Here is a 21,332-nt window from a genome sequence, read left to right as displayed (position 1 = left end):
GTGTGCTCATATAGAGGAGAACAAATCCAAAAAGAATAAAGAGAGGGATAATTTCAACAGAGAAATGTGATCACTCTATGTAAAAACAGAGGATATCCTAGAACTGAAATTTTCAATATCAGACATTAATATTTCATTAGATGAGCTCAATGGAAGGTGGATCATAGCAGAAGATAGGGTTGGTAAACCTATGAGCGGTTAATAGAACGTAGTCAAATAGAAGCACAGAAAAAAAGAAAAAAATGGAAAAAGCAAGCAGAGTATAAGAGAAGTTGGGGGTACAGTTAAATGGTTTAATAAACATGTCATTTGTGTCTCAGAAGGAGAAGAAAATGGAACCAAAGCAATTTTGGGGGAAACGATGGCCAGTATTACCTAAAACTAATGAAAGAGATTAATCTCTGGGTTTATGAAGGTCAGCAAATCCCAAGAAGAATCCAAAGAAAACTACATTTAGATATTGACACCAGCAAGATGGTTTTAAGTAGTCTCTAGCACTTGCCCCCTTGTGTAAACATCAATTTGAACAACTATTCATGCATGAAAAAACCTTCATAAGAACTAAAGGTTCTAGGCGAGAAATTATAGCACCTGGGTGGAACACTGAGACAAGTGCATGGAGATGCACTGTAGAGAGTAGAAAGGACAGTTTCACACTATTACTATCACCAATCCTCTAAGCCCGGACAGACCAGCACAGAGGGAGATACCCTCTCCATGTGGAAGGAGAATTAAGTGAGCATATGACTTCACCACAGACTCTGGCTCCAGGCCCACCCCAGGGAACACTGGTGCTAGGCTGGCCACTTTAGCCCTGTGGATTCTGCCTCTAGGCCCACCCCAGCACTAAGTGACTCAGCCCTTGCAGACCCAGCTTCCAAGCCAGCTCCTGTGGACCCAGCCTCCCCACCCACCCTGGCTTTTTATATTGATTATATACAATAAGGAATGAACAAAAGCAAAGATGTATTTTTTAAATTTGATAGGTATTGTATGTAGCGTTGTTACTATTACTGAAGGATGGTTGACCAAAGGTGTGTTTTTAAAAGACTAATAAAATTGATAAACTCTTAATAAGAGTGATGCTGAAAAGCATTTGATAAAACAACACTCATGATATTGAATTTTAAATGAAGGCTAAGAAAAGTCACAAAATATTCCTGAAGTGCTTTACAAAATAAACTATTTAAATGGTTTTGAATAGCAGTATGCTTTGAACAATTTTGCTGAGTGAAAAATAATATTTATTGCTCTTTTCCAAGATTGTTCAATTACTTGTTTTGCATCTACATAAAAGCTGTGACAGTTGTTCAAATATGAGATACTAGAAAAGAGCACAGGCAGTAATTTCTGTGATATTGGCCCTAGCAACTTTTTTCTGGATAGGGACTACATAAAAATAAAAAAAAACTTCTGCCCAGGGAAGGAAACAATCAACAAAACTAAAAGGCAACCTACTGAGTGGGAGAAAATATTTGCAAATGACATATCAGATAAAGGGTTAGTATCCAAAATATATAAAGAACTTCCAAATTCAACACTCAAAAACAAATCATCCAACTAAAAAATGGGCAGATGACATGAACAGACATTTCTCTAAAGAAGACATACAGATGGCCAACAGACACATGAAAAGATGCTCATCATCACTTATAATCAGGGAAATGCAGTTCAAAACTACAATGGGATATCACCTTACATCTGTCAGAATGGTTAAAATCAACAACACAAGAAACAACAGGTGCTCAAGAGGATGTGGAGAAAAAAGAACCCTCATGTACTATTGGTGGGAATGCAAACTGGTGCAGCCACTGTGGAAAACAGTATGGAGGTTCCTCAAAAAGTTAAAAATAGAAATACCCTATGATCCAGCAATCACACTACAGGGTATTTACCCAAACTATAAAAACACTAATTCAAAGGGATACATGCACTCCTATGTTTATAGCAGCATTATTTACAATAGCCAAGACATGGAAGCAGACCAAGTGTCCATCTATTAATGAATGGATAAAGAAGACGTGCTATCTATATAAATGGAATATTATTTAGCCATTAAAAAAGAATGAAATCTTGCCATTTGCAATGACATGGATAGAGCTAGAGAGTATAATGTTAAGTGAAATCAGTCAAAGAAAGACAAATACCTGATTTCACTCATATGTGGAATTTAGGAAACAAAACAAAGAGCAAAGGGGGGAAAGAGAAAAAGAGACACAAACCAAGAAACAGACTCTTAACTATAGAGAACAAACTGATGGTTACCGGGTGGGTTGGGGGATGGGTGAAATAGGTGATGGGGATTAAGGAGTACACTTGTAATGAGCACCAGGTGATGAAAATAAAAACTTAAAAAACAAAAACAAAAGAAACCATGTATGAGATAAAAACAACAAAAGGGCAAATTTAAACACATAGTGAAAATACTAAAATGTATTCCTACTTATAGATGAAGGGTTACTCAATTTTTTTCCTTTCTTTGCCTCAGTACTGTTGATCAACATACAATGGATATGTATCATGAGTCAGATTCTTCTTTAATGTTATCAGTTGGATAAAGTGATAGGGTAAAATTTGAGAGAATATAAGATTATAATATCCTTACCATGTACTAGTCATCTGAGGGCAAGGTTTTAAATCCGTTAGTGAGGTAATAAATTTGTTAATTTTTAAAATCTATACATTTCCATATAATTCTATATGTTTGTCATATGTTAATTTCAAACTGCCTGACTCAAATAACATAGCCAGATATTATTAACCTCAACAATTGAGTCATTTTTTTCCTTTTAAGTGTGTTTTCTTTTCTTTTCTTTTAAGCATCTGACCCAAAATTTTGTTCTTTGCTACTTAATGTCAGATAGTTGGATGTGCATAAGTCTATTGGCTTTTTAAAGTAAATTACTATTATAATGAAATAATTGCTAGTAATAAGGAAAGCTCCTATTAAAAGCAACTTCTTTGTATAGAAAGGGAAGTGGAAATACAAGTAACAGCTTTTCCACTAGATGATGTAAATAAACATCAATAAACCAAAGAAAATCTCCTTGTGTCCTGAACATATTTCAAAGGTTAAAATGAATTAAATATAATTAAATGGTGGAAAATCTGAGAGACTTGTTTTCAGAAAAATCAAGGGTTTTTTTGCTTAAAAAGGTTTGAAGTACTCTGTACACATTGCCCGTAAGCTGTTTCACCATTTTATAGTACTATAAAAACATAAAGACACACACAGACAAATGCAACCAACATTATTTTTAATTGATACCAAGTGTCCTAGTATTGGTGGGGTATAATTAATTTGCCAATTGTGTATTTTAGGAAATGTATATTTTTCCAGTGTGTTATATTTTAATTTGTTAAATTATAAATCATACTGTAATTAATGCATTTAGAATGAAATATTTTCCTAGATCCATGATGGTTTTAGGGCAAATTACTTAGTTTTGGGTACATGCATTTTAATAAGTTCTTTTAAACATGCTTTGATTAAACAAGATTATTATACTACCTTATGCTATAACCAACAAAGAATATTAAGCTTCTTTCATATATATGTATAAATATTTTTCTTAGCTTATCATTTGATTTTTAATTTTTGATGTTAGTTTTTAATTTACAAAGATCTAGTTTTATTTAGGGAAGGTAGTGGTTGAGAATCTAATTTTTTCATCTTTCCTTGATGATTTCTGCTTTGGATATTATGCTTAGAAAGGTCTTTCTTATTGCAATATGTATATTCACCTAAATTTTATTTTGATGCTTATAGGGTATTATTTCTAACAAATGAATCATATTCAAGAGCATGGTATATATATACACACCCATGTATTAAATATTCTCTCTTGCCCTCTATAAGAATTTGCATTTAGGTCCTATATCTTTCTCAATAAGTCTATTATGTGATCAGTTATATTTTTATTGTTATAATAGTTTCTCAGTTGCTGCTCCTGGGATTCTCTTGGATTCACCCATTGAAAAATCATCATTTGCATTAGACACATAGATTTAACCAAATGTATAAAATGCCTGCTGGGTGTTGTACACCATCCTAAGTGCAACCAGAAAGTGACTAAAACATAGTAAATATGGCTATTGTCCATAGTTGAGGAATACTAAATATCATTCAGCAGGGAATAATCAAATGGCAGTTCCAAAGTAGTATATCAGTTAGGCACACTTCCACATAGTATGTGTAGCAATGGAGTCCCAAAGTACTGAAAGAGATGAAATAAACAATTCCTGGTAGGCATAACTCAGGTGAAATTAATTATAGAATATTTATAAAAGGAGATCATGTTTTGGGTAAGATTCATAGACTAATGAGAGACTAGTACAGCCAGAGGGATTCTGGGAAGATGGTAGTAGCATAGTTCTTTAAAAAAATCTCTCTGAATTTCCATATAAAAATAGAGAAACTGAATACAAAACTGAAAAGTTATAAACAGCATTAATGACAATTAGTTTATAATATATACCTATGAATAATAAAATATAAGCTTCAGGGGACAAATTTCCTAGCTAAAAGACGGTAGGGTCAGATTGTATCAGCATCTTTATGAAAAGAAGCAGAAGTAGGCAACAGAACATCCAGCAGATCTGAGTTCAGAAGAATCCCCAAATAACCAATAGTATTCATATTAAATGACAGTGGGCCAGTTTTGAGAATAGCAAATTAAAGTAGTAGTTGAGGGCCACCTAGGTGCCTCATTTGGTTAAGTGTCTGTCTTCAGCTCAGGTCATGATCTGGGGGTCCTGGGATCCAGCCCCATGGTGGGCTCTCTGCTCAGTGGGGAGTCTGCTTCTTCCCTCTCCTCTTTGTCACTCTCTCTTGCTCTCAAATAAATAAAACCTTTAAAAAAATAAAGTAATAGTGGAATACAAAGACTCTGTATAAGCTTTTTCTATTGCTGCTCTAGCAAATTATCACAAACTCAGTGACTTAAAATAGTAGAAATTTATTGTCACATTCATGTAGGTCAGAAGTCATATAGCCTCAGCTGATTTCTCTGATCCAGGTTCCACAAAGCTGAAGTCAAGGTCTTAGTAGACTTTTTTCTGGGGCATTAAGGGTGACTCTATTTCCAAGCTTATTCACTTTGTTGGCAAAATTTCATGTGGTTGTAGGACTGAAGTCACTCATTCCTTGCTGGCTACTGGCTAGTTATCATTTTCTCTTTTTAGGAGCTGCTCACGTACTTGGTTTGTGGCTCCCTCCTCCATCTTCAGAGATAGCAATGGCATGTCAAGTCCTTCCCATGCTTCAGATATCTCTGAAACAGGTAATTTCCTTCTGTTGCATCTCTTCTGACTCAGTTTGAGAAATTTCTCTGCTTTCAAGTGCTTATATATAATTAGATTTTGTTCTGCCTTGATAGTCCAAAATAATCTATTTTAAAGTCAGCTGATTAGTAATCTTCATTACAGCCACAAGATTCCTTCAGGGCAGTACTCAGATTAGAGTCTGATTGAATAATCAGGGGCAGAAATCTTATTGGTCTTTAGAATTCTGCCTATCATGGGATACTTGGTAATTTCAGAAAGCTTTAAAGCAGTCTGGGCCAAGTGAAGTCTTGAAACCAACTAGCTAAAGTTCTCTTCCAGAAAAGTCCCACAATGAAAAGTGCTGGGAGCAGAAACAAAATTGAATAAAATATATGCAAAGTAATGAATAAAGGAGAAAATTTAGATAAAAGTGGGGTAAGAGACCATAAATATGAGAAAGCAAGTCACCATATATTTGTACATTTCACAAAAGCAATAGAATAGGTTAAGTTAAACAGGCATCATCTAGAGAAACAATGAGCAAAAGAAAGGCATTGAGGTGGAAAACTGCACAGATTATTTAAAGAAAAAAGAAGATAAAGAATAAAAGTAATATCCTTACAAACAAAGAAATCATGGCAGAAAGACATGCTTACAAAATAACTTACATAAATTAGCTGTACAACATTAGGAAAGATTACAAGACAAAAAAACAAGAATAACAAATTAGAAAAACTCAGAAATGAGGTAATGATTTTCAGAAATGAATTAAAAATAAAAAAAATTTTCAGAAATTAAGAATAAACTGGAAGAAACACAAAAATAAATAAACTGATATTTTTAGAGAAATAGAAGGGTAAAGTAAGGACTTTTTTTAAAAAATTGAAAACAAGGAGATAAAAAGTATTTGAGACAGTGACAAATATTGAAGATAGACAAAAAAGATCCAAGATATGGATAAAAAAAAAAAAACCTTAAAAAGAGTAGGGTAAGGAAACAAGTGAACAGAATACATAAACACAAAAATGTAATTCCTGAAAAAAAATTGTAACTACAAATTGAAAGAGGACACTATGTATCTGAGAATAGTGACCAAAAGTAACAAATATCAACACACATTTTCTAGTAAAATACTGGACCTTATTTTTATTTTTTTAAATTTTTATTCAATTTACTTAAACTAAAAAAAAAAGAACAGTTCATTCATTTTCCTAACCCCCAATGCCTCTTGCAACCACTAATCTATTCTCTGTATCTGTAAGCTTGTTTTGTTTTGTTTTTAGAGTCCATATATAAGAAAGATCATACTGTATTTTTCTTTCTGTTTTGGACTTATTCCACTTAACATAATGCCATCAAGTTCCATCCATTTTATGCTTGAGTAATATTCTATTTCTTTATTCATTCATCCTTCAACGGACACTTAGGTTGCTTCCATATCGTGGCTATTGTAAATAATATTACAATGAACAGGGTGTTATGCATATCTTTTTGAATTGGGGTTTTTCTTTTCTCTTCGGGTAAATATCCTGGACTGAAGTTGCTGGATCATATGGTAGTTCTATTTTTTATTATTTGAGGAAGTGCCATATTGTTTTTGCATAGGGGTTGCACCAATTTACATTTCCACCAATAATAGTACACAAGGGTTCCCTTTTTTCTACTTCTTAGCCAACACACTTGTTATTTCTTTTCTTTTTGATTTTAGCCATTCTGACAGGTGTGAGGTGATATCTCATTGTTGTTTTTCTTTGCATTTCCCTTTGATGATTAATGATGTTGAGCATCTTTTCATGTGCCTGTTGGCCATCTGTATGTCTTCTTTGGAAAAAATGTCCATTTTTTTAATCAGACCATCTGTTTGTTTTGCTATTGATTTTTTTGGAGTTTTTCATATATTTTGGGTATTAATGCCTTATGAGTTATATGATTTGCAATTAATTTCTCCCATTCAGCAGGTTACTTCTTCATTTTGTTGATAGTTTTCTTTGCTGTGTAGACTTTAGTTTGATATAGTGCCACTTATTTTTGCTGTTTTTGCTTTTGGTGTCAGATTCAAAAAAATCATCACCAAGATCTACATCAAAGAACTTACTACCTATGTTTTCTTTTAAAAGTTTTATGGTTTTGGGTTTTATATTCAAGTCTTTAATCCATTTTGTGTTCATTTTTGTGTATGGTATAAAATGCTGATCCATTTTATTCTTTCACATGTGGCTGTTTAATTTTTCCAACATCATTTACTGAAGAAACTACTTTCCCCAGTGTATATTCTTGTCTTCTTCATGAATTAATTAATTAATTAATTAATTAATTATTCCTGGGCTCTGTATTCTGTTGTAAGTATCTGTTTTTATGTTGGTATGATACTGTTTTAATTACCATAGCTTTGCAATATACTTTGGAATCAGGGAGTATGATACTTCTTGTTTTGTTCTTTTTTCTCATGATTGCTTTGGTTGTTTGAGGTCTTTTGTGATTCCATACAAATTTTAGGGTTGTTTGTTCTGTTTCTATGAAAAGTACTATTGGAACTTTGATAAGGATTGCATTAAATCTGCAGATTAATTTGGGTAGTGTAGATATTTTAACAATATTAATTCTTCCAATACATAAGCATGAAATATATTCCTATTTATATATGCCTTCAATTTCTTTCATTACTGTCTTGTAATTTTCAATATATGGTATTTCTTCCTTATCTGCAAGGAATATATTCCAAGACTCCCAGTGGATGCTTGAAACCATGGGTAGTACCAAACCCTATATATATTTTACGTTTTTCCCTATACATACATATCTATGATAAAGTTTAATGTATAAGTTATACATAGTAAGAGATTAACAATAATAACTAATAATAAAAAAGAACAATTACGAAGTGTACTGGAATAAAAATTATGTGAGTGTGGTTCTCTCTCTCCCCCAAAATACCTTATTGTACCATAAACACCCTTCTTGTGATCTGAGACAATAAAATGCCTACGTGATGAGATGAGGTGAGGTCAATGATGTAAGCATTGTGAAGTAGTGTTAAGCTACTCTTGACCTGATGATGGTATACCAGAAGGGAGATCATCTACTTTCGACAGGAGTTGATTGTGAGTAACTGAAACTGTGAAAACAAAGCCACTGATAAGGGGGGACTACTGTCTTTCACATCCTTTGTTAAATTCATTCCTATGTATTTTCTTTCTGAGGCAATTATAAATGGGATTGTTTTCTTAATTTCTCTTTCTGATAGTTTGTTATTACTGTAAAGAAATGAAGCATATTTTTTTGGTATTGATTTTGAATCCTAACTTTACTAAATTTGTTAATTAGTTATAATAGTTTTGTTAATGGAGGCTTTAGCGTTTTCTGTTTATAATATCATGCCATTAACAAATCGTGACAATTTTACTTCTTCCCTTTGATTTGGATGCCTTTTAACTCTTTTTCTTGCCTAATTGCTCTGGGTAGGACTTCTAATACTAAATTGAATAAAAGTGGTAAGTGGACATCCTTTTCTTGCTCCTGATCTTAAAGGAAATCTCTCAGTTTTTCAACATTCAGTATGATGTTAGCTGCGGGCTTGTCATGTATGGCCTACATTATGTTGACTTATAATCCTTCTGTAGCTACTTTGTTGAGATTTTTTTTATTATAAATGGATGTTGAATTTCTGCATATTAAGATGATCATATGATTTTTATTCTTTGTGTTGTTAATGTGGCATATCCCATTGACTAATTTGTGGATGTTGAACCATCCTCACATTCCTGTAATAAATCCCACTCGAGTATGGTGTATTATCCTTTTAATGGATTGTTGAATTTGCTTTACTAATATTTTGTTGATGATTTTTACAACAATTTTTATTAGGAATATTGACTTCTGATTTTATTTTTTGTGACATTCTTGCCTAGTCTTGGTATCAGGGTACTGTTAACCTCATAAAATATGTTTTGAAGCGTTCCCCCCTTTTTTATTTTTTGAAGAGTTTGAGAAGAATTATATGAATTCTTCTTTGAAAGTGTGGTAGAATTCACCAGTAAAGCCATCTGGTTCTGGACTTTTTTGGGGGGAGAGTTTCAATTACTAATTCAATCTCCCTGCTAGTAATTTAAGATTTTCTATTTTGTCATAATTCCATCTTGGAAGGTCAGTTTAGTATGTACCATTTCCATTTTCATTTGTCTTAAGATTTTTTTTATTTATCTTCTGATTTCTTATTTGACCCATTGTATATTCAATAGCATGTTGTTTAATCTCCACATATTTGTGACTGTTCATTTTTTTCATGTAATTACTCTCTAGTTTCATAGCATTGTAGTCAGAAAAAACTGTTTAATGTGATTTCAGTCGTCTTAAATTTATTAAGACTTGTTTTGTGGCCTAAAAAAATCTATCTTGGAAAATGTTTCATGTGCACTTAAGAAGAATGTGTATTCTGTTACTTTTGTACGGAATAGTCTGTAAAAGTCCATCTGGTATAACATATTGTTTATTACTTTATTGATTTTCTGTCTGGATGACCTATCCATTAATGTAAGTAGAGTATTAAGACCTGCTACTATTATTCTGTTGCTGTCTGTTTCTCCCTTTAGGTATGCTAATATTTGCTTTATATATTTAGGTGCTCCTATGTTGGGTGCATAAATATTTACAAATATTATATCCTCTTGTTGGATTAACCCCTTTATGATTATGTAACACCTTTCTTTGTCTCTTTTATAGTCTCTGTTTTAAAGAACATTTTGTCTGCTATAATTATACATATGCCAGCTTTCTTTTGGTTTCCATTTCCATAGAATAACTTTTCCACTCCTTCACTTTCAGCCTGTGTGTGTCCTTATATCTAAAGTGAATCCTTTGTAGGCAGCATATAAATGGCTCTTGTTTTTTTTATCCCTTCAGTCACTGTATATCTTTTGACTAGAGAATTTAGTCCATTTACATTTAAAGTAATTATTGATAGGTGTGTACTTACTGCCATTTTGTTAATTGTTTTCTTGTGGTTTTTGTAGCTACTCTGTGTTCTTCTCTTCTCTTCCTCTCTTCCTATGTGGGTTGATGATTTTCTATAGTGATATGCTTATATTCTTTTATCTTTTGTGTATTTACTATAGGCTTTTGCTTTATGGTTTCTGTGAGGGTTACATATAACGACTTGTATCTATAATAGTCTATTTTAAGTGGATAATAACTTAAGATTGATCCCATTCTAAAACTCAGCATTTTTACTCTCCCTTCATGTTTTATGTTTCTAATGTCACATTTTAAATCTTTTTATCTTGTATATCCCTTATCTAACTATTATAAACATAGTTATTATTACTACTTTTGTCTTTTAACCTTTATACTAGCTTTATAGTAATTAATCCACTGTCTTTACTACATATTTGATTTTCCAATGAGATTTATTCTGGACTTTAAATGAAAGGAAAAAATGAAGGACATATAGGCAAAAATAACATCATCTATATGGAAAAAATAGATTTTCATCTGACTCTAACAGTTACGCTTTATGCCATAAAGGAATAGAACAACATATGTAAGGAAATGAAGGAATGAAAATATACCTTTAAATAAGTATTTAATTGGAGACCAAAATTAAATAAGAGTTAAAAGAGAAAGAATATTTGTAATAGCTAGATGTTCTGACAATGTAAATATACTACAACTATTTTTAAAAAGTGGTGATGACTAGGGAAAACATGTAGAAAATAATTAGGTATTCTCAGTAATCATATGGAGTATTATTCTGTGGATATCATGTGTGTAATGTGAAATAAAACAATTTAGTTATAATGGGATATCCTAATTCTATTATTCTCATGTCTTTGAAAACAAGTACCCTTAATGTGGAAGAACCTGAAATGGGTGTATGTCAATAGAAATTAAGTAAAAACTCAGTAGTACTAAATATGAATTGAAAGTATTGATATAAAGTTATGAGATATTTTATATACATACAATTAAATTTATGTGTTAACATGTAAAAAATACACTTGCCAGTCCTGTCCACTGAAAAAGCCTAGAAAAAAGTCACAAGCTCTTAGCACCCACATTGTGGTTTTGAAATATCATTTCCTCTGTAAAGAAACCAGGATTTCAAAGAGAAGTGGATAATTCCAGGCCCAAAGAAGGAAATGTAGAAGATGAATCTGAAACTATCAAAGAATACTAAGTTCATGTCAAAAGATTTAGGAACCAACTGGTCAAGTCTTCAAGGAACAATTTGTGCTTCAACAAGGATAGTACTTGCAGGCCATTTTCTTGAAAATTGGTACTAAAAAGGGAAACAATCAAGCCTTATTTGTATAAATGATACCACTGAATGAACAAAGATTTTATGAGGGAAGCAATAGCTTGATAAAAATACTTCAACTCGGGGCGCCTGGGTGGCACAGTGGTTAAGCATCTGCCTTCGGCTCAGGGCGTGATCCCGGTGTTATGGGATCGAGCCCCACGTCAGGCTCCTCCGCTATGAGCCTGCTTCTTCCTCTCCCACTCCCCCTGCTTGTGTTCCCTCTCTCGCTGGCTGTCTCTATCTCTGTCGAATAAATAAACATCTTAAAAAAAATACTTCAACTAATACATAAAAATAAAATTACAGAATTTGAATAAATGCCATTTTCCAATGTCTTGTGAATTAATGGATCTAGGCATTGAACATCGATGGCTAACATCCAGAAAGAGAAACAACCAGACACTGATGAGCAAACCCAGTACTGACCATAGTCTTACAAAAGGATAAACATTCTGATCAAGCATCTAGAACGAGCTGCCAATTTGCAGGAAACACAAAGGGAAGGGAAACTTCCTGATTACACCATGAGTGCACACATCAATGAAATTCAGACTGTGGGAAATGTCCAGTATGAATTACTTGCATTCTTCAACAGGGAGGAAGAGAAAGGAATACAGGGGGGAACTGTTAGATTTGTACAGGCTGAAAAGACACATTGCTTTTTTAAAAAAAATGGATACAATGCAAGCATAGAGCTTAATGATTGACACTTGTGGGTGATAAAACTATAAAGAAATCCAATCAAATGTCATTATAAAAATTAAAGTACTGGTTATTTTCAGGGGTGGGGCACAAAAGTTAGGTATATAGAGGAGCTTCTGAGGTATCTGGTAAAGTTCTATTTCTAGATATGTGTGGTATTCACAGAGGTGTTCCCTTCTTAATAACATATTAATTTATACACTTACTTTGTGAGGTTTTCTTTATTTATACTTTATTTTATAATAAAAATTATTAAGAGAGCATGGTGGAGCATGGAAGGGATTCAATTTCTATCTGAATAAGAGTACCTTGCTTTTTATGGTAGTTAATGGTTTATAAATCACTAGCATATACTTATCTCATGTGATATTTATAATTACCTGGTGATATTTAGAGAGAAATTGTTATTACCTGCTTTTAAATATAAGGAAACCACGATTAAGAGTCTAGATCACAGAACAAGTGAGTGTTGGGGTTGAGGCCTCCTGAGTCCTAGGAATTCACCTACAGATGTACATCTTCACCTACCCATGTTGTCACACACACACTCACCAATCAGTATATATAAGCAAATGGAGGATTCAGCAACCACACCCACCCCACCACTCAGCCCCAAGGTTGCATTGATAGTAAAGGAAATAACACCTGCTGTTTCCTACCTTACACACATTACAAGTTATCCTACATAAGTGAGAGAGTTACTGTTTCCAAAGGATGTTTTCATGGGATCTTTTATGACACGGGTTACATGCATTTTGATTGTTGCTCTAATTGCTTTTGCTCAGCTCTTTACAAGTCAGCCTCATTTAAATAGTCTGAGGTAAAGACATAAGATACCTATAATTTAGTTAGCCACTGCTCTTTGCCTGATTTTATACATGAGGAAACTGCGGCTAAGAAAGTTTAAGAAACTTGTCCTCTCAGCAAAAATATTTCAAAAATAGAGTTTTTCACCTGGGATTGCATAATGACAAATCTACTTGCACCTCACTGACTCCCCTGGGGCCTTTAGTGGTTGGTAAATAATGGAAAAGGTAGAGCTGTGAATTCTAACAATATAAGAATACCATTACCATCTTCTTATGACAGAAGATATCAACATTGCAGCAATGTTGCAGAAAGGTGGGTGGCCACCAAAAATGTAATTCTAAGAATAAAGAACCATTCAAAGAATTAATGTAAATTATTTTCCAGGAACTCCAAATGTGAGTCTTACATGAACTTTGAAAACAAAATTGTTTTGTAGTTACGAGTTATGAGAGCTATACAAAACTCTCAGGAGTCGTGCAATAGTTCTTGACTAGCCAGTTTCAACAAGCTCTCCAAATACAACATATCTGTAAGAGCATTGCTAAATCAAGCAATGAAGACAACCTTCACTTCAAAGCCTCCATTACAGCACAAAATATGAGGAGGAGCAGTCCCATTGCAACAGCTGTTTTATAATGCATCAGAAGTAAGCAAACAAAATGCAAGCAAAGGTTTGTAACAATATGTATAGTGTCATACCATTGGAAAATTTTTCTAGATAATAGTAAATGAATTACAACATAATGGACAAAAATGTTTTTAGGATGCCACTTTTATATTAAGACTTTTTTTTCCTAAACTATTTCCGCTGCAATCCTTTTGAAGAAAATGTTATCTTGAAACCAAACACTACTTTGCTGTTTTCCTATTTTACAAAGAATTCCAAATTAACAACTGAGGAAGATTCATCTTATGTTTAACAGTATTGATTAAACCTTTAAAATTACATGTATAAACAAACGAAGGCAACAATACCATAATTCTCTCAAAACCACATAGTATTATTGTTGGAAAGGCAAATCTTAGATATTCTCTCACCAAGACTGTATTTACATGAGGCAAGTGTTTTTCAACCACACTGTATTATTTGGCCCCAGATATCTTTTCTACACCTCATTGAGACTTATCTTGGCAAACAAGAAGGTAAAACAGGAGGCCAAATGATATAACAGGATACCCTCAAAAGCAAAAAATGCCAGGAATTAAAAAGGATAGTGCCCTTGAAATTTTGCGCTGCATTTTGACCCCAGTAAATTCGGAAGACAACTTTCATTTTTCATTATTGTCTGAGTTTTTAAACTCCAAATTAAATGCTCTTGGTTGAAAAAGCAATGATAATTTCATCTTTTAAAAAGTTAGATGACAGTATACAACTAGGGCTTCAAGATACATTTGATCAAACATAGAAACACAAGTAATTAGAAGAGAAAGTCAACCCATTTTTTCTAATGAAATAATTCCTGTCGTGCAAACTTTATTTAATTGTGCAAAATTATGTCAAGTAACATTGATTCATGACAGGTACACAAAATTTACAATAATATTAAAATTATTACAAGGCCACTAAGTCACTAAAGGGAAAACAAGGATGGTTATAAGTGGATTTAACAACACCGAATTTGTTTTGAAATAAATAAAGGCTACTGTATCACATAATCTCTTTTTTTCCCTTTGATTATTGGCTTGTAATTTTATCTAGGAATTTTGCTGAAAATTATAGAGAAACAAAAAATATATTTTGACATTCAAATTCAGATTTGGGCATACCAACAAAGAAATATGCTATTATTCAATATATTTTACAAACATTCCTTTTCAATAATGATTTTGAAAATTCTCATGATGAATCCAAAAAGGAAAATGTCCTTTTTTCTCTTTTCTGTTTTGACATCCTATTATAATGTGACTGCATATATGTTCAATGCATTATGTGTGATATTTAAAAAGGAAACAGGAAACCTAAAAGTGTTAAAGAAAGTAATAAAATCACATTAATATTATCTGCAACACTCTAAATGTTCTGAGGAAGTCAAGGTAATGACATTGGGGAATGTGAATGCTGCCTTTTTCATCAAAAATTAGAGAAAACAATGGGCTGGAAAGGCAGAGGAATAGTCATGTCATATAGACTTCTCAGGATGCCAGACAATACTAAAACAAGGCTCATGTCATCCAAGATACAAGGAAAAGAGTTCATGTAAGTTTGGCCACCCACACTGGATACAGCAACTGGTACTGGATTATCAGAAGTGATGTTCCTTGGGGTGCCTGGGTGGCTCAGTCGGTTAAACACCTGGCTCTTGATTTCAGCTCAGGTCATGATCTAAGGGTTGTGAGATCAAGGCCTGTGTTGGTTTCTGCACTGGGTGTGGAACCTGCTTAAGATTCTTTCCCTCTCCCTCTGCCCCTGTCCCTACCCCCCACCCCCACCAAAAGAAGTGATGTTTCTTAACCTGTTAACTAGAAAAATTATATTTTCCTGTATTGATAGCAGGAAATTTTATTTCTAGAACATGTGATAGCTTGAAGCATGAGTTTGTAAAATGAGTCCTTATTTCTATTTCTTGTTTTTATTAAAATCTAAGAATGTCATCATAGAAAACAAATTGAAAGGGTTATATTTATTAATAATGCAGCTCTTGCAAAGAGAAACTTCCTAGCTTTTATTAGAATGACTACATATTTTCATTCCATTTCAAACTATATACTTTAAATGTGACTTAGAAAAGATTGGAAAAACTGGGAATCTCATGATCTATAGCATAATCTTCAATCCTTTACTCAAAATAGATCATATGTGTGAAGAAACGCACCACTTAAAGCTACTATCTCCTTGCCAATCAAGAAAAGTCACTGATTTCATAAAGTAAAAGCTGAAGCTGTTTACTTAAACTAACACTTCACTGTAGCTAGAAATACTCTTTTGTGATTCCACTGTCATTATAAAATACTTTACAAAATATTGGAAAATAGTCAATAATGCAAAATTAGAATATAGTATGAGAAAGCTTAGTATCGCTTCTCTCCTTGTTTTCCTTTTAAAAAGCAAATAGACCCCCTGTCACAATGTAAGTAGAAATTAAAATATGATGCACAGAGTCCTTAAAGGGATTCTGGATTTACTTGGACATGAAGAGGGGTGGAAGGATTCTCACAATTCCTCCAATCACTCAAGCTCTCCCCTCTTAACTTTCTATTGTGTGCCCCTTTTCATTTAGTGGAAGATGATACTCTTCCTGTATTACTTGTCTAGGGTACTGAGTGACACATCAATTTATAAATATAAAGTATAATATTTTACAAAGTAAACAAAAACTTATTATAACTCATAATAAATGACAAACTGGGGGATCAATTCAAGCAGGATTATTTTAAAGATGGACCAGTTTAAAGATGTATTTATTTATTTGACAGAGAGATAGAGAGAGCAAAAGAGCACAAGTAGGGAAGGGGGCAGGAATGGCAGAGGGGAAGGCGAAGCAGCCTCCCCCCTGAGCAGGGAGCCCAATGCAGGGCCCGATCCCAGGACACTGGGATCATGACCTGAGCCAAAGGCAGACGCTTCTGCGGCTGAGCCACCCGGGTGCCCCAAAGATGGACCAGTTTAACCAGTAAATAAGAACAGTAGTAATAAAAATAGCTTTATTTTTGGAATATGCTGTCGATTTTACATAGTGTCTTGATGAACGAAGGACTCCCATCAGACACTATTTTAAATATTTTGAAATAACACATAAGAAAGTTTAATTCAATTAATATTTGTACCCTTTCATAAAAAGCAAAACAAAAAGCCAAAACCAAAACCTAAAAGCAGCAAGTTAGTGAACAATAGTACAAAAATAATCATAGAATATCCTTTGAAATCTATGAATTATTCTATAAATTTTTGTGAATAATTAATGTGCCATTAATATTATGGGGATTTAGTTTCTAAATTCCATAACCAATACATAAGTGTTGAAAATAGCCTCTAATTTTCTGTTCTTGTAATCTGTTTCATTAATGAAATTAAAAAAATAATAATCATTATGCATAATCACATAAAAATAAGGTAACAAATGGCAGGATTTCAATTTTCACAACTACATAGATAATAAAAGTTTGGATTAGAAAAAGCACAGAAAGATGAGTGAAGGATCAGTCAACACAGGGTGAAAAGTATCTGAATTTAATGTTATAGTGGCAATTACTATGATTTCTAAAAATAGACTGAAGTCACACCCAGAAACGGAATTGTCTGTAGAACACAAATTTAAGCTAATCTTAGTATGTAACTTTTGTGCTTTAGTCTTTATTGGCTTTTTTTTTAATTAAATGAAATTCAGAACATTTTTATTTCATGAACTAAACCTGGATTTATTAATTTTTTGAATTTCCAAATACAGAAATTGCTGCCTGAACAATAGGTAGTCTACTCAGACACGCTTTATCTAGTGGCAGATACATTAGCAAAACTAAAGTTCAGTAATTAGCCTTCATAGGAAAAATAATTTTCAGGATAGGTTATTACCCAGTGGCATGTGAAGTTTAACATATCCTAATCATTTTTAGAGGTGTACTTTTATAATTTATGCAAACGAAAGTCTGTAAACGAGCTACTTATTGTTTTCTTTAATTCTAATACGATGACTTCATGTGCCAAATAGATGAATTGAGATTTAGCCCTTACACAAAATTTGGTTATGTTAGAAGATATCCAGATATTCTTCTTCTATGTATTTACACAACTCAGCTCAAGTATAAACTGACAGTGAGAGGACTCTCCAAATCTTTTCCCCGTAAGTAGAGATTAGGGAAAACTACTAAACTAGCTAATATGAAAAGAAGGATATTATTTTAGGTTCACTGACATTTTCCTACATGATTTATTGCAATTATGGTAATTAGGCTAAATGTCAAGCATGCCATATTGACTCTTTTCAGAGTCCAAAGTAAATGGGAATATTCAGATCTTGACATTTTCACTCATATTTTTGAATTTTCTGACTAAATGAAAGAGAGATCTAGCATTGGAGAAAATTCACCTGTTCATACAGACTGTGCAAAAGGAATGTATTAGCTAATAATTAGATGTTTGTTTCACTTAAATTTTAAAAAGTTTCTTCTTAGACTAGCAATATTGATACAACAGCAAAATAAAAATTAAAAGTAGAAAATCTTTATTATGTGGTCCCATGGCAGGAAAGAGATAGTAGAAAATTAAAACGTCCAGCCTCTCTGGGTTCTACAGCACCAGCTTTTTAAGACTGTACATGGTGCTTAAGTTATATGCTACCAATAATAATTTCAAAAGATATCATTGATTATTTTTATGTTGGATATTGCTTTTGGTATTGTTCCTTTCTGGAGGCTCTAGAGGAGAATCAGTTTCTTTGATTTTTCCTTCTAGTGGCTCACTGTGTTCCCTGGCTCACGGCCCCCTTCCTCTTTCTTCAAAACCAACAATGGTGGATCAAGTCCCTCTCACATTGCATTTCCCTGACCCTTCTATTATTGTATCCCTTTGACCCAGCTGGGAAAAATTCTGTTTTTAAGGACTCATGTGATTAGAATGGGTTCATCTGAATAATTCAGAATAATCTTCCCATCCGAAGGTCTCACATCAGCAGAGTCCCTTTTGGTTTGTGAGGTAACGTATTCATAGATAACAGGGATTGGGGCATGAACATCTTTTATTCTTCCTACCACACTTTTTGTATACAATTTCTAGAAAAAACACAACTATAGAGAGAGAAACTATATCAGTGGTTGTGTGAACTGGAAGTGGGAGCAGGTTTTACTGAAAATAGACATGAGATTATTTTAGAATGAGAGAAATTATCTAAATAAAATTGGATTATGATGGGGGTGTCTGGCTGACTCAGTTGGAAGAGAATGTGACTCTTGATCTGGGGATTGTAGGTTTGAGCCCCATGTTGGGTGTAGAGATTACTAAAAAATAAAATCTTAAAAAAAACCAAACTGGATTATGATGATACTTGCACCATTCTAAATTTTACAAAAAATCATCAAGCTGCATGCTTCCAAAGGGTAGATTTTATGGTATGTGTATTGTAGTTCAATAATAATAATAATAATAATAATAAGGTGTTAACTATTTTAAAAATCAATAGAAAAAAAACAAAAAATAATTTATTGAAGTAGTTAATATTTTTAAAATAAGCACTGATTAATATAGAGGTCTTATTTGGGATTTTGAGTCCTAATAAAATTTCTGCGTTCTCCCTATCAGTTGAATGTGTATTTTGGCTTCTGTCAATAATACACTGTATTTACATATAATGTCTCATCTGGTGATCTTAAACATATTCTTATCATTACATCACCTGATGGGAGTGAAAAATACTGTGCACAGTGTCAGACTTCTGAATTCAAAGAAAGGGCAAAACAAAGGGCTTTCTTTGAATACCTCCATCAGATGAATTAAAAACATGTAGACAGAAATGCCAGGATTAGATCTCTGACTACTTCATCCCACCACACACATAAAAGTATGATTCATTGTTATTATCAAGAATCATAACAAAATCTGTGTGTCAGTTAATTTTTTCTTCATAAATATGTGGTAAATCACCTTTTTTTCCCAGTTTCCCTTGCCTGACAAATAGTAGCTCACAGCTCTAAAAGTTTTATGTCTTCCCTAAGTGTGTAAATTATTATAGATAGTAATTCAAAAGACTACATTGTTGAAACACATTTACTCCAAAAGTACTCAGGAGGGTTATTTTACTCCCGTGGTGAATAAAGGGACATACTTTGTCCATTTATTAATGATGACTCATTAATTTATTCTGATTAGCCTTAAGGTTTTGAATGAGTCAGCTGGCTGAATCGTGTGAAATGGTGGGCGGTATAGCAGGAAGTCTGTTGCTGACAAAATTAACTGTAAATGTTAACGCCTGGCTACGGATATTCCCATGATCACATCCATTCTGGTTTTCCTTTGTACCTCAAGCTATCCCAGAACTGGAGGTGTGATGTTTATATATTGCTTTGAAATGAAAAGTATATCCAGAGAGAAGGCTTTAGTCTATTACAAAAGTATTCACCTAAAGCTTGCCAAACAATGCGGATAGGAATGAGGGCCATAAATGGCCATGCCAGTATTATCTCACCTTGAAGTACAAGAATGTAAAAATCAAGACCTAATCTCCTAAATGCTTCCTTCCATAAATCAAGAAAGATTGACAGTTTAGCTGATTTATTTTCTTTTATTCTTTCTTTTTTTTTTTTTTTTTAAGATTTTTATTTATTTATTTGACAGAGAGAGAGAGCCCGCAAGAGAGAGAACACAGACAGGGGGAGTGGTTATCTATAACCATAAAACAGTAAAGATACATTCACTTTGGGTTTTTTTTTTTAAGATTTTATTTATTTATTAAAGAGAGAGAGAGAGAGAGAGAGCACTGAGCTGGGAAGAGAAAGAGAAGCAGGTTCCCCTTGAGCAAGGAGCCTGCCTAATGCAGGGCTCGATCCCAGGACCCTGGGAATATGACCTAAGCTGAAGGCAGACGCTTAACCGACTGAGCCACCCAGGCACTCCTAAGATATATTCACTTTGAATTAAGTTGGAATAATTCTTGAATCATGAATAAAGATACAGATTCTTCATTTTACTAGGCTTTGTTGGTCTGATTCATTATAGATTTTTTTTTTTAAAGTTCTTACCAAAGCAATTTTAAAAAATGCTGTAGAGCAACAGGTTAGATCGGTTTCTGTTACCAAAATGATTTTGGAGTTCCACATAATTAGAATTAGACAAAATGTATGATCTGTAACCAATTTTCAGGGGTGCTATTAAAATATACCATGACAACATCAGGATTTTATTTTCTACCTGTTTTTTAAGGAGTTTGTCTATCTACAAACCAGCATTTGAAACAGTTCATAAGGCAGCTCTGGTGTTCAGAAGAGATAAGCCTAGGTACAGGAGAATTTTTTCCTTGAGATATGACTAGGATCAGGGGAGACTGAGAGGACTCTTGCGTTCTTCTTCTCATAGTCTCAATTTGGTAGGGATTACAGCTCCTCACTAAAATTCACCATCTGTGTCCCACTGTTTCATTTTGCTGGTGATTAGCAGAATGTTTTCTTTCTTTTTTTTTTTTTAACTCAGGTATTATTTATAGGTAATATTGTATCTTAAAAGCCAGAATAAGAAGATGTAGCAGAAAGAACACTGATGGGAATCTGGAAACCTGGCTTCTTATTTGATTTCCACTGAAACAGACTGTGAGATTCAGAAAAAAAAATCCTCACA

At 33.3% G+C, this 21,332-nt stretch overlaps 1 long non-coding RNA gene across 2 annotated transcripts in view; it reads left to right on the top strand.

Moving 5' to 3' along the window:
• Positions 1-21,332, top strand: part of LOC148109266 (uncharacterized) — a 107,665-nt gene that overhangs the window by 63,506 nt on the left and 22,827 nt on the right. The window contains exon 3 of one of the 2 annotated variants that reach the window (XR_015726097.1): positions 5,185-5,282. The exons of the other annotated variant lie outside the window; for it this stretch is intronic. This is a non-coding gene — a long non-coding RNA (uncharacterized LOC148109266). The remainder of the gene's footprint in view (positions 1-5,184; positions 5,283-21,332) is intronic. 2 annotated transcript variants of the gene reach the window in all.

Source organism: Ursus americanus, chromosome 11, assembly GCF_024610735.1.
Source record: "Ursus americanus isolate L20-20 chromosome 11, mUrsAme1.1.p, whole genome shotgun sequence".
Taxonomy (NCBI): domain Eukaryota; kingdom Metazoa; phylum Chordata; class Mammalia; order Carnivora; family Ursidae; genus Ursus; species Ursus americanus.
This window is presented reverse-complemented; position numbering and strand designations above follow the sequence as displayed.